The sequence below is a fragment of the Salvelinus namaycush genome, chromosome 20 (genome assembly GCF_016432855.1).
Source record: "Salvelinus namaycush isolate Seneca chromosome 20, SaNama_1.0, whole genome shotgun sequence".
Lineage (NCBI taxonomy): Eukaryota > Metazoa > Chordata > Actinopteri > Salmoniformes > Salmonidae > Salvelinus > Salvelinus namaycush.
In genome coordinates, this window is record NC_052326.1 from 48,802,025 (window position 1) to 48,815,956 (window position 13,932).

A 13,932-nucleotide genomic window follows, 5' to 3' on the forward strand; every position below is an offset into this window, starting at 1 on the left:
CACACACACACACACACACACACACACACACACACACACACACACACACACACACACACACACACACACACACACACACACACACACAAATCAACTGTTTTTTTATTCAAATATCAATGTCTCACTACTACTTTATTATGATAAGTAAAGATGTAAAACATAATAGAATCAAGTAAAACTATTTATTTAATAAATGTTATATTAACTTTACAATATGAGTTTAAGAGTTTAAGACCAATATTCACTCTGTGTGACCCTGATTTAGCCCACTGCAGTAAAAGGTTAAGAAAAAAAGGTTTAATAGGATTCTGATTGAGGTGACTATTCTACAAGACTCTGATTCCTTTTGATTTCCAATAGGGAAAAAAAGTAGTCCAATAGGTTTATGACAGAGGTGCTACAAAATCTTTTAGGAGTCCATTAAGATTACATTTGATTTCCTATCAGAACAAAAGTAGTCCAATGGGATTCCTATAGGATTCTGATACAGGTGACACAAAATCCTATAAGACTGCAAGAATCCTATAGGATACAACATGATTACTTTTTAGTTTCCAATAGGAAAAAAGTCGTCCAATAGGATTCCAATAGAATTAGAATTCTGATAGAGTTGACACAAAATCCTATAGGATTGTGAGAATTCTGTAGGATTCTATTGGAAAAATCACTAATCCTATAAGACTTTTTTGACAATGGTAACTCTGATGATAGCGCTAAATGTGGAATAATCAGAATTGTGTACTCCAGTTCTGAATATGCTCTACAAGTTGTGATGATATTACCACCAAATAGTTGACATTTATTTAACAATCCCTTGAATCCCTTATTTAACAACCCCCAGTTGTCAATGGTTTTAGCAGAGCCGGGGGTCTCCTCGCCCCCCAGCAGGCAAAAACGCTCTGCATCTTATTGTGACATTAAATTGATAACGACCTATACTGATATATCAACTGATTGCTTTCACTTTCCTCTTCTCATAAATCGCTGCTGGGTTTTACTGTGTTATTATAACAGTGAGTTCAAAGTTTCGTACTGAGTTAATTATTCTCCTGCGCTCCTCTAAAAAACCATATACTCTCATTGGTCAGTTTAACTTTATGGGTCACGTATGACAGAAAAGTGCAACTATATACGTTCGAACAGCAAAATCTGTAAGACATGACATTGACTTCAAAATTCCATTCCTGAGAACACCTAGTAGACTGACCTGAAAGGTACTTATCAAACTTAACTACTCAGAACAAACTTTTAGTGTCCCTACACTTAGACTACAGTATGTGGACATGTATTTGTGAGCTTGGGGTTGTGAACAAAAATCTGTATGACTCTGTATATATTATGTATGACGAGGGTTTTTATTGCATCCATGTGTCTGCTCTACGGCAGTGGAGGCTCCTTAGAGGAGGAAGGGGAGGACCATTTTCCTCAGTGAATTTCATAAAAATGTAAATGCTTATTTTTTGACAAAACTACTCTAAATATATTTACATGTCACCAAAATACACAATTTTGCATTGAAGGTCTATAGTAGCCTTAACAGCACTCTGTAGGGTAGCACCATGGTGTAGCTGGAGGACACCTAGTTTCCGTCCTCCTCTGGGTACATTGACTTCAATACAAAACCTAGGAGGATTGTGGTTCTCACCCCCTTCCATAGACCTACACAGTAATTCTGACAACTTAGGTTCTCCAACCTATCAGAGCTCTTGCAGCATGAGCTGACATGTTGTCTACCCAATCAAAGGATCAAGGAATAATCTGGTACTGAAAGCATAAGCTAGCATTGCAGTGCATAAAGTGTGGTGAGTAGTTGACTCAAAGAGAGACAAAGACAATAGTTGAACAGTTTGAACAAATTTATTTAAAAAATGAAGGAGAAGCAAGAGAGAGAGAGAGAGAGAGCGGTAGCTATATTTCGTTGTATTTTTTTCACTTTCTCTTACTTAGCTAGCAAATGCAGCAAACTAGTTTAGCCTACTCAAACACCCAGCTCAAACAGAGAGAGATGCTATGTTAGCTTGCTGGCTATGACTATCCAACACTGGATCTCCTCCAAGTCAAGGTAAGCTTTTGGTTTTATTCATTTATAGCTACCAGGGCCCGCAGGTGTAACTGCTAAACTGCCTGCTGACTCTACACTGTACTGAATGATTGTAGCGGGTTTACTAACATGTAAGTTCTAGTAGCTAAGTTGATTATGACGTTAGCTAATATGGTGATAACGATGGAGGCTGTGTGTAGTGGTTAGCGGTTATGATATGACGGTTTGGCTTGGAAAGGTTTTTTCGCTTGGTCACAGACAGTTGATGTGTTGTGCACTGAAGTCTACAAGTGAAGGGAAAAGTTGAGAGGAGGAGAGTGCGTAGCTGCAAGAAGGAATTATACAATGATCAAAGGAATCATGTTCTTTGTATATGGCTGCTATGAAAGTGAACTGTGTTTGCGTGTGATCAGGGGCATATTAATTCGGCCGATGATCGTGATCTCAAGTATATTCTTATATACCGGTAGTATACATTCCAGCAGTCTATGCTGATTAATAGTATTATTACATATTTAACTATTCGGCAATAAGTGCAATCACACACCAGGGATAAAGAAAATGAAATCAAAAACTTGGGTGGGTGCTTATACACTGAGTGTGCATAACATTAGGAACACCGGGGTTCGCGGCCACGACGGAAACTCGACAGGCAGCCTCAAAAAATGTTTTTTGGGGGGGCACACGGGGTGGTTGGCGGAGCCAAGGTGGGAACCAGAACCAACTCCCTGTACTCACTGTGGGGAGTTGGTCACCGTTCAGGTGCCATGTTTTCCGGTTTAACGCACCGTGTCTCCAGTGCGCCTCCACAGCCCGGTGCGTTCTGTGCCAGCTCCCCGCACTTGTCGTGCTAAAGTGGGTATCTGTCCAGGACAGGTTGTGCTGGCTCAGCGCTCCTGGTCTCCAGTACGCCTCCAGGGTCCAGTACATCCTGTGCCAGCTCTATGCACTGTGTCTCCAGTGCGCCTTCACAGCCCAGTGTGTCCTGTGCCAGCTCCCCGCACTTGCTGTGCGAAGGTGGTCATTTGTCCAGGACGCGTTGTGCCAGCTCTACGCTCCAGACCTCCAGTGCGCCTCCACGGCCCAATACATCCTGTGCCAGCTCCACGCACCAGGCCTCCAGTGACGGTTCCCAGTCCAGAGCCTCTGGCGACGGTCAGCAGCCCGGAACCTCCAGCGATGGTTCACAGTCAGGAACCTCCAGCAACGGTTCGCAGTCCGGAGCCTCCTGTGATGATCCATGGCCCGAAGCCTCCTGTGATGATCCATGGCCCGAAGCCTCCAGTGATGATCCATGGCCCGAAGCCTCCAGTGATGATCCATGGCCCGAAGCCTCCAGTGATGATCCATGGCCCGAAGCCCCCAGTGATGATCCATGGCCCGGAGCCTCCAGTGATGATCCATGGCCCGGAGCCTCTAGTGATGATCCATGGCCCGGAGCCTCTAGTGATGATCCAAGGTCCGGAGCCTCCAGCGGGGGTTCCCAGTCCGGAGCCTTCGGCGAGGGTTCCCAGTCCGGAGTCCCCGGCGACGATCTACGGTCCGGTTCCTCCGGCGACGATCTACTGTCCGGAGTCCCCGGCAACGATCCACGGTCCGGTTCCTTCGGCGACGATCCACGGTCCGGAGCCTCCGGCGACGATCCACGGTCCGGCGCTTCAAGAACGATCCCCGCACCAGAGGCGCCACCGAAGCTAGATGCCCACCCGGACCCTCCCCCATAGAGTCAGGTTTTGCTGCCGGAGTCCGCACCTTTGGGGCGAGGTATGATTGGGGATCATATTTAGGCAGCCTTTTCCACCTGTTGTGTGTGGGATCTTGATTTTGTATTGTTGCTTTTTAGCCCTACAAGGCTGTACGTTTCGTTTGTATCTCTTTCTTGTTTTGTGCCGGTTATCAAAAATAAAAAATGATTAACCTACCCCACGCTGCATCTTGGTCCGACCATCCTTCCAACAACGATCGTTACACTGCCACTGGAACGTTACACTCATCACTGGAACAATTTGGGTTAAGTGCCTTGCCTAAGGGCAGATTTTTCACTTTGTTGCCTCAGGGATTTCAACTACAGATATAGAATCTTAATTTGACCAGTATTGTTGCAGAAAAGTAATCCTGAGGCAACAGAATTTTAACATTTAGTCCATAATGTTGCTCAATCGGTAGTTAGGCTATTAGCTGGCCAAAATTAGCCTGCATAAAAAGTGCAATTCTGTTTATATAACCGTGTGGTATTTCGAGTTTTCAGTGAATTCATGTAAGTCACGAAGCTCATCTAGATTTCAATTAAGATTCTACATCTGTAGCTACCTTTCGGTTACTGGCCCAACGCTCTAACCGCTTACCTGCCACCCTAAAAAGGGAAGGGCCGACATGAAATTAAGTTGACATTTTCTTGAAATAGAGTGTGTCCCTGTCTGTCTGTAAAAAAAAAAATCATTTTTAACAACAAAATTGTGCTGTCTAGTTTGGGTAATATGAGGAATTTGCTGCATACCATTTACTTTTACTTTTTACTTTTACTCAAGTATGTCAATTGAGTACTTTTCCCACCACTGAACATAAGTACATTTAAAACCAGATACGTTTAGACTTTTACTCAAGTAGTATTTTACTGGGTGACTTTCACTTTTACTTGAGTCATTTTCTATTAAGGCATTTTTACTTTTACTCCATCACTGAAAATGGACTGATTGTCATCATGTAAAATTAGAAAAAAGTTCATAGATACATTTCTGGTTTGCTTTGGTTAATTATTGTAAACTGTATCACATCAGCAAACGTTTTACTTCGTTACTTTTTTACATTGGCTTTTTTCCCAGAGACCTTCTAGTGCTCTGTCTGTGCTGTTCTACTCTGTTGGGCAGTTAATAATGACTCCTCTCTCCCGACAGGCAGCCCTGTTACCTGAGAGATGTCGGACAAAGAAGGTACATACTGTAGGCTACATGAACCACACATGAGGAAAAATTTACCTTCAAATTATAGCATAATTTAAAGACTTCCTGTTGTTCAATTAATGATCTATACCCACTGACTCTTGAAGAATATAACATGTTGCCTCATGAGCTTAGCCTTACCCATTGTAACCTTCACCCAAATATAAAGTTGTTGTTATTTGCTTATGTTTTGCTGAGTATTTATAAACAAACAATGTTGATCTCATAGACTGTCAATCCTTGATTCCATAATATTACTCTATTAATCCCCCCACTCCTCTTTCTCCATCTTGTACTAACAACATGGTAAAACGCAGCCGTTAAAGCTTTATCTGCCGTTGAAGATTGCTTTGAACGAGTAACTGGGCCTTGGGGATTCAAAGAGATGAATGAGAACATGGACCGACCTCTAAACTCATCTGTTGATACGCTGTTCAACAATGCACAAACCTCAACGGTGGAGAGACAAAGTGGTGCGGGGAAGCAGGGTTGTATAAGGGTGAATATGAGCGCAGCGTGTTAAGGGCAAAGGCTGAGTTGCCCAACATCAAAGCTGGTATTGGGGGATCGATGGAAAAAGGATTTAGTGGGCACATTGACTACGCATTAGGGAAGGCTGAAATAGACATAGGCGTGTTGAAGGTGGAGGGCAGCTTGCCCAGCGCTAGTGGTGCTTTTCAGGCAACAACCGATGGAGCAAAAGTAATGCTCAAGGTCAAAGGTGCCTCTGCATCCGTTGGTCCGGTGAAGTGGCCAGTGCATCAAGCAGTTGATACAGGCTTTGAAGTAGGCAAGGATGGGGTCACTGTACAAGTTCTGGGTACAGGCGTCTCTGTCAAGGATGGAAATGTGGGTCTTTCTCTCTTCGGCAGCAAGTTGGAGTTCAACCTCTGGTGAAACACCACCGCTCAGAGCTCAGAGGTCCACTGCTTTGGAGACTGTATTCATTCCAACTGTTAAGTTCTCCTACAGCCTACAGACAAGGCTTCAGGGCCATATATGTGCTTGGTTACTTTTACACTCTTAATGAAAACAGCTGTATGTATTGTACTTAATAAGTGGACTGTATTTACAATATATACAATATATTCTTATCAACTCTATTTGTGATTGTTCTTTTTTATGCACACACACACACACACACACACACACACACACACACACACACACACACACACACACACACACACACACACACACACACACACACACACCTTCAGTCCCCAGCTGTGCCCTGGACACCGTATGTGAATTGTTTGCCCCCCATCTATCTTCAGAGTTTGTACTGTTAGGTGACCTAAACTGGGATATGCTTAACACCCCGGTCATCCTACAATCTAAGCTAGATGCCCTCAATCTCACACAAATTATCAAGGAACCTACCTACCCTACCTACAACCCTAAATCCGTAACCATGGGCACCCTCTTAGATATCATCCTGACCAACTTGCCCTCTAAATACACCTCTGCTGTCTTCAACCAGGATCTCAGCAATCACTGCCTCATTTCCTGAATGTGTAATGGGTCTGCGGTCAAACGACCACCCCTCATCATTGTCAAACGCTCCCTAAAACACTTCAGTGAGCAGGCCTTTGTAATCGACCTGGCCCGGGTATCCTGGAAGGATATTGACCTCATCCCGTCAGTAGAGGATTGCTCTTTCAAAGTGCTTTCATCACCCTTAAATAAGCATGCCCCATTGAAAAAACAAACAGATATAGCCCTTCGTTCACCCCAGACTTGACTGCCCTTGACCAGCACAAAAACATCCTGTGGCGTTCTGCATTAGCATCAAATAGCCCCCTCGATTTGAAACTTTTCAGGGAAGTCAGGAACCAATATACTCAGTCAGTTAGGAAAGCTAAGGCTATCTTTTTCAAACAGAAATTTGATCCTGTAGCACTAATTCCAAAATGTTTTGGGACACTGTAAAGTCCATGGAGAATAAGAGCACCTCCTCCCAGCTGCCCACTGCACTGAGGCTAGAAAACACTGTCAACACCGATAAATCTACGATAATCGATAATTTCAATAAGCATTTTTCTACGGCTGGCCATGCTTTCCACCTGGCTACCCCTACCCCGGCCAACATCTCAGCACCCCCTGCAGCAACTTGCCCAAGCCCCCCCGCTTCTCCTTCACCCAAATCCAGACAGCTGATGTTCTGAAAGAGCTGCAAAATCAGGATCCCTACAAATCAGCTGGGCTAGACAATCTGGGCCCTCTCTTTCTAAATTTTCCGCCGAAATTGTTGCAACCTCTATTACTAGCCTATTCAACCTCTCTTTTGTATCGTCTGAGATACCCAAAGATTGGAAAGCTGCCGCGGTCATCCCTATCTTCAAAGGGGGAGACACTCTAGACCCAAACTGTTATAGACCTATATCCATCCTGCCCTGCCTTTCTAAAATCTTCGAAAGCCAAGTTAACAAACAGATCACCGACCATTTCTAATCCCACCGTACCTTCTCCACTATGCAATCTGGTTTCTGAGCTGGTCATGGGTGCACCTCAGCCACGCTCAAGGTCCTAAACGATATCATAACTGCCATCGATAAAAGACAGTACTGTGCAGCCGTCTTCATTGACCTGGCCAAGGCTTTCGACTCTATCGATCACCAAATTCTTGTCGGCAGACTAAATAGCCTTCGCTTCTCAAATGACTGCCTCGCCTGGTTCACCAACTACTTATCAGATAGAGTTCAGTGTGTCAAATCGGAGGGCCTGTTGTCCGGACCTCTGGCAGTCTCTATGGGGGTGCCACAGGGTTCAATTCCGACCGACTCTTTTTTCTGTATATATCAATGATGTCGCTCTTGCTGCTGGTGATTCTCTGATCCACCTCTACGCAGACAACACAATTCTGTATACATCTGGCCCTTCTTTGGACACTGTGCTAACAAACCTCCAAACGAGCTTCAATGCCATACAACATTCCTTCCCTGGCCTCCAACTGCTCTTAAATACAAGTAAAACTAAGTGCATGCTCTTCCAACGATTGCTGCCCGCACCCTCCCGCCCGACTAGCATCACTACTCTGGACGGTTCTGACTTAGAATATGTGAACAACTACAAATACCTAGGTGTCTTGTTAGACTGTAAACTCTCCTTCCAGACTCACATTAAGCATCTCCAATCCAAAATTAAATCTAGAATCGGCTTCCTATTTCGCAACAAAGCCTCCTTCACTCATGCTGCCAAACATACCCTCGTAAAACTGACTATCCTACCGATCCTTGACTTCGCGATGTAATTTACAAAATAGCCTTCAACACTACTCAGCAAACTGAATGTAGTCTATCACAGTGCCATCCATTTTGTCAGCAAAGCCCCATACACTACCTTATAAGTCTTTGCTAGGTAAAGCCCCTCTTTATCTCAGCTCACTGGTCACCATAGCAACACCCATCCATAGCACGCGCTCCAGCAGGTATATTTCACTGGTCATCCCCAAAGCCAACATTTCCTTTGGCCGCCTTTCATTCCAGTTCTCTGCTAATGACTGGTACCAAATGCAAAAATCACTGAAGCTTGAGTCTTATATCTCCCTCTCTAACTTTAAGCATCAGCTGTCAGAGCAGTTTATCAATCACTGTACCTGTACACAGCCAATCTGTAAATAGCACACACCAACTAAATAATCCCCATTTTGTTACTTATCCTCTTGCTCTTTTGCACCCCAGTATCTCTACTCATCATTTGCACATCTATCACTCCAGTGTAAATGCTAAATTGTAATTATTTTGCCTCTATGGCCTATTTATTGCCTTACCTCCCTACTCTTCTACATTTGCACACTGTACATAGATTTTTTTATTGTGTTATTGACTGTACGTTTGTTTATGTGTAAATCTGTGTTGTTGTTTTTGTCGCACTGTTTGCTTTATCTTGGCCAGGTCGCAGTTGTAAATGAGAACTTGTTCTCAACTGGCCTAGCTGGTTAAATAAAGGTGAAATAAATTTAAAAAATTAAAAAATGCCCAGTCTCTAGATAACAAGGTATACGTTGCTACCAAGGACTGCGGGGCCTCGCTCGCCTTTTCCGTGGCCAACATGAGTAACACATTTAAACGCGTTAACCCTCGCAAGGCTGTCGGCCGAGACGGCATCCTCGTCCTCAGAGCATGCGCAGACCAGCTGGCTGATGTGTTTACGGCCATATTCAATCTCTATTGCTGTCCCCACATGCTTCAAGATGGCCACCTTTGTTCTTGTACCCAAGAAGGCAAAGGTAACTGAACTAAATTATTATCTCCCCGTAGCACTCACTTCTGTCATCATGAAATGCTTTGAGAGACTAGTCAAGGATCATATTACCTCCACCTTACCTGCCACCCTAGACCCACTTCAATTTGCATACCGCCCCAATAGGTCCACAGACGATGCAATCGCCATCACACTGCAAACTGCCCTATCCCATCTGGACAAGAGGAATACATATGTATGAATGGAGTTCAGCATTCAACACCAGAGTACCCTACAAGCTCATCATTAAGCTTGAGGCCCTTGGTCTCAAACTCACCCTGTGCAATTGGGTCCTGGACTTCCTGACGGGCCGCTCCCAGGTGGTTAAGTTCACCCTGCTACATCTCCACATCGCTGATCCTCAACACTGGGGCCCCACAAGAGTGCATGCTCAGCCCTCTCCTGTACTCCCTGTTCACCTATGACTGCGTGGCCATGCACACCTCCAACTCAATCATCAAGTTTGCAGACGACACAACAGTAGGGGGCTTGATTACCAACAACAATGAGACAGCCTACAGGGAGGAGGTGAGGACGCTCAGAGTGGGGTGTCAGGAAAACAACCTCTCATTCAACGTCAACAAAACAAAGGAGATGATTGTGGACTTCAAGGAACAGCAAAGGGAGCATCCCCCTATCCACATCGATGGGACAGCAGTGGAGAAGGTGTAAAGTTTTAAGTTCCTCGGTGTACACATCACGGACAACCTGAAATGGTCCACCCACACAGACAGTGTGGTGAAGAAGGTGCAACAGGAGGCTGAGAAAATTTGGCTTGTCACCTAAAACCCTCACAATCTTTTACAGATGCACAGTTGAGAGCATCCTGTCGGGCTGTATCACCGCCTGGTATGGCAACTGCACCGCCCACAACCACAAGGCTCTCCAGAGGGTGGTGTGGTCTACACAACGCATCACCGGGGGCAAACTACCTTCCCCCCAGGACATCTACAGCACCTGATGTCACAGGAATGCCAAAAAGATCATCAAGGACAACAGCCACCCGAGCCACTGCCTGTTCACCCTGTTACCATCCAGAAGTCGAGGTCAGTACAGGTGCATCAAAGCTGGGACCGAGAGACTGAAAAACAGCTTCTATCAGAAGGCCATCAGACTGTTAAACAGCCATCACTAACACAGAGGCTGCTGCCTAAATACAGACTTGAAATCATTGGCCACTTTAAGGATCACTTTAATAACGCCACTATAATAATGTTTACATATCTTACATTACTCATCTCATTTGTATATACTGTACCATCTTTTTGTACCATCTATTGCATCTTGCTTATGCCACTCAGGCAATGCTCATCCATATATTGATATGTACATATTCTTATTCCATCCCTTTAGATTTGTGTGTATTAGGTAGTTGTTGTGGAATTGTTAGATTACTGTTAGATATTACTGCACTGTCGGAACTAGAAGCACAAGCATTTCGCTACACTCGCAATAACATCTGCTAACAATGTGTATGTGACCAATAAAATTTGATTTGATTCGATTTTTTTTTTTACAGACATTGAATATCCCTTTGAGCATATTGAAGTTATTTTTTTCTTTTGTTTCTTTTATTTAACCTTTATTTAACTAGGCAAGTCAGTTAAGAACAAATTCTTATTTACAATGACGGCCTACCAAAAGGCAAATGGCCTCTTGCGGGACAGGGGCTGGGATTATTATATATTTTTTATAAATATAGGACAAAACACACATCACGACTAGAGACAACACAACACTATGTAAAGAGAGACAACAACATAGCAAGGCAGCAACACATGACAACACAGCATGGTAGCAACACAACATGACAACAACATGGTAGCAACACAACATGGCAGCAACACATGACAACACAGCATGGTAGCAACACAACATGACAACAACATGGTAGCAACACAACATGGCAGCAACACATGACAACACAGCATGGTAGCAACACAACATGACAACAACATGGTAGCAACACAACATGGCAGCAACACATGACAACACAGCATGGTAGCAACACAACATGACAACAACATGGTAGCAACACAACATGGCAGCAACACATGACAACACAGCAACACAACATGACAACAACATGGTAGCAACACAACATGGCAGCAACACATGACAACACAGCATGGTAGCAACACAACATGACAACAACATGGTAGCAACACAACATGGCAGCAACACATGACAACACAGCATGGTAGCAACACAACATGACAACAACATGGTAGCAACACAACATGGCAGCAACACATGACAACACAGCATGGTAGCAACACAACATGACAACAACATGGTAGCAACACAACATGGCAGCAACACATGACAACACAGCATGGTAGCAACACAACATGACAACAACATGCTAGCAACACAACATGGCAGCAACACATGACAACACAGCATGGTAGCAACACAACATGACAACAACATGGTAGCAACACAACATGGCAGCAGCACAACATGGAAGCAGCACAAAACATGGTACAAACATTGTTGGGCACAGACAACAGCACAAACGCAAAGCAGCCACAACTGTCAGTAAGAGTGTCCATGATTGAGTCTTTGAATGAAGAGATTGAGATAAAACTGTCCAGTTTGAGTGTTTGTTGCAGCTCGTTCCAGTCGCCAGCTGCAGCGAACTGAAAAGACAAGTGACCCAGGGATGTGTGTGCTTTGGGGTACTTTAAGATAATGTGCCTGGCAGAACAGGTGTTGTATGTGGAGAATGAGGGCTGCAGTAGATATATTTTTTACTTTGGGGATTTGATATTGCAACCTTTCAGTTACTAGTCCAACGCTCTAACCACTAGGCTACCTGCCACCCCAACCACGAGGCTACCTGCCGCCCCAACCACTAGGCTACCTGCCGCCCCATATAAGGAGCATTAGTGGCGAATCTGATGGCCGAATGGTAAAGAACATCTAGCCGCTTGAGAGCACCCTTACCTGCCAATCTATAAATTACGTCTCCGAAATCTAGCATGGGTAGGATGGTCATCTGAATCAGGGTTAGTTTGGCAGCTGGGGTGAAAGAGGAGCGATTACGATAGAGGAAACCAAGTCTAGATTTAACTTTGAGACATATCTCAAGATCTGGGGTACATCATGCACCGAGCCAACAGTTTGTCCCGGAGGTAAATACATAATAATAGTTTCAGACTTTACTCTGATCCCCTTCCCTCTCTTCTTCTGTCCTTTTTCCTCCTCACCTCACCATGCTCACTGCTCTCCAGACACTCCTAATCCCCTCTCTTCTCCTCACCATGCTCACTGCTCTCCAGACACTCCTAATGTCCCCCCTCTTCTCCTCACCATGCTCACTGCTCTCCAGACACTCCTAATGTCCCCCCTCTTCTCCTCACCATGCTCACTGCTCTCCAGACACTCCTAATGTCCCCCCTCTTCTCCTCACCATGCTCACTACTCTCCAGACACTCCTAATCACCCCTCTTCTCCTCACCATGCTCACTGCTCTCCAGACACTCCTAATCACCCCTCTTCTCCTCACCATGCTCACTGCTCTCCAGACACTCCTAATCCCCCCTCTTCTCCTCACCATGCTCACTGCTCTCCAGACACTCCTAATGTCCCCCCTCTTCTCCTCACCATGCTCACTGCTCTCCAGACACTCCTAATGTCCCCCCTCTTCTCCTCACCATGCTCACTGCTCTCCAGACACTCCTAATCACCCCTCTTCTCCTCACCATGCTCACTGCTCTCCAGACACTCCTAATGTCCCCCCTCTTCTCCTCACCATGCTCACTGCTCTCCAGACACTCCTAATCACCCCTCTTCACCTCACCATGCTCACTGCTCTCCAGACACTCCTAATGTCCCCCCTCTTCTCCTCACCATGCTCACTGCTCTCCAGACACTCCTAATGTCCCCTCTTCTCCTCACCATGCTCACTGCTCTCCAGACACTCCTAATGTCCCCTCTTCTCCTCACCATGCTCACTGCTCTCCAGACACTCCTAATGTCCCCTCTTCTCCTCACCATGCTCACTGCTCTCCAGACACTCCTAATGTCCCCTCTTCTCCTCACCATGCTCACTGCTCTCCAGACACTCCTAATGTCCCCCCTCTTCACCTCACCATGCTCACTGCTCTCCAGACACTCCTAATGTCCCCCCTCTTCACCTCACCATGCTCACTGCTCTCCAGACACTCCTAATGTCCCCTCTTCACCTCACCATGCTCACTGCTCTTCAGACACTCCTAATGTCCCCTCTTCACCTCACCATGCTCACTGCTCTCCAGACACTCCTAATCACCCCTCTTCACCTCACCATGCTCACTGCTCTCCAGACACTCCTAATGTCCCCCCTCTTCTCCTCACCATGCTCACTGCTCTCCAGACACTCATAATGTCCCCTCTTCTCCTCACCATGCTCACTGCTCTCCAGACACTCCTAATGTCCCCCCTCTTCTCCTCACCATGCTCACTGCTCTCCAGACACTCCTAATGTCCCCCCTCTTCTCCTCACCATGCTCACTACTCTCCAGACACTCCTAATCACCCCTCTTCTCCTCACCATGCTCACTGCTCTCCAGACACTCCTAATCACCCCTCTTCTCCTCACCATGCTCACTGCTCTCCAGACACTCCTAATCACCCCTCTTCTCCTCACCATGCTCACTGCTCTCCAGACACTCCTAATCACCCCTCTTCTCCTCACCATGCTCACTGCTCTCCAGACACTCC

General features: G+C 45.4%; 1 long non-coding RNA gene across 1 annotated transcript; it reads left to right on the forward strand.

Moving 5' to 3' along the window:
* Positions 1-1,104: 1,104 nt before the first annotated feature.
* Positions 1,105-6,068, forward strand: LOC120064654. Its single transcript, XR_005478623.1, has 3 exons — positions 1,105-1,214; positions 4,936-4,971; positions 5,298-6,068. It is a non-coding gene; the product is annotated as an uncharacterized LOC120064654 (long non-coding RNA).
* Positions 6,069-13,932: the final 7,864 nt, after the last annotated feature.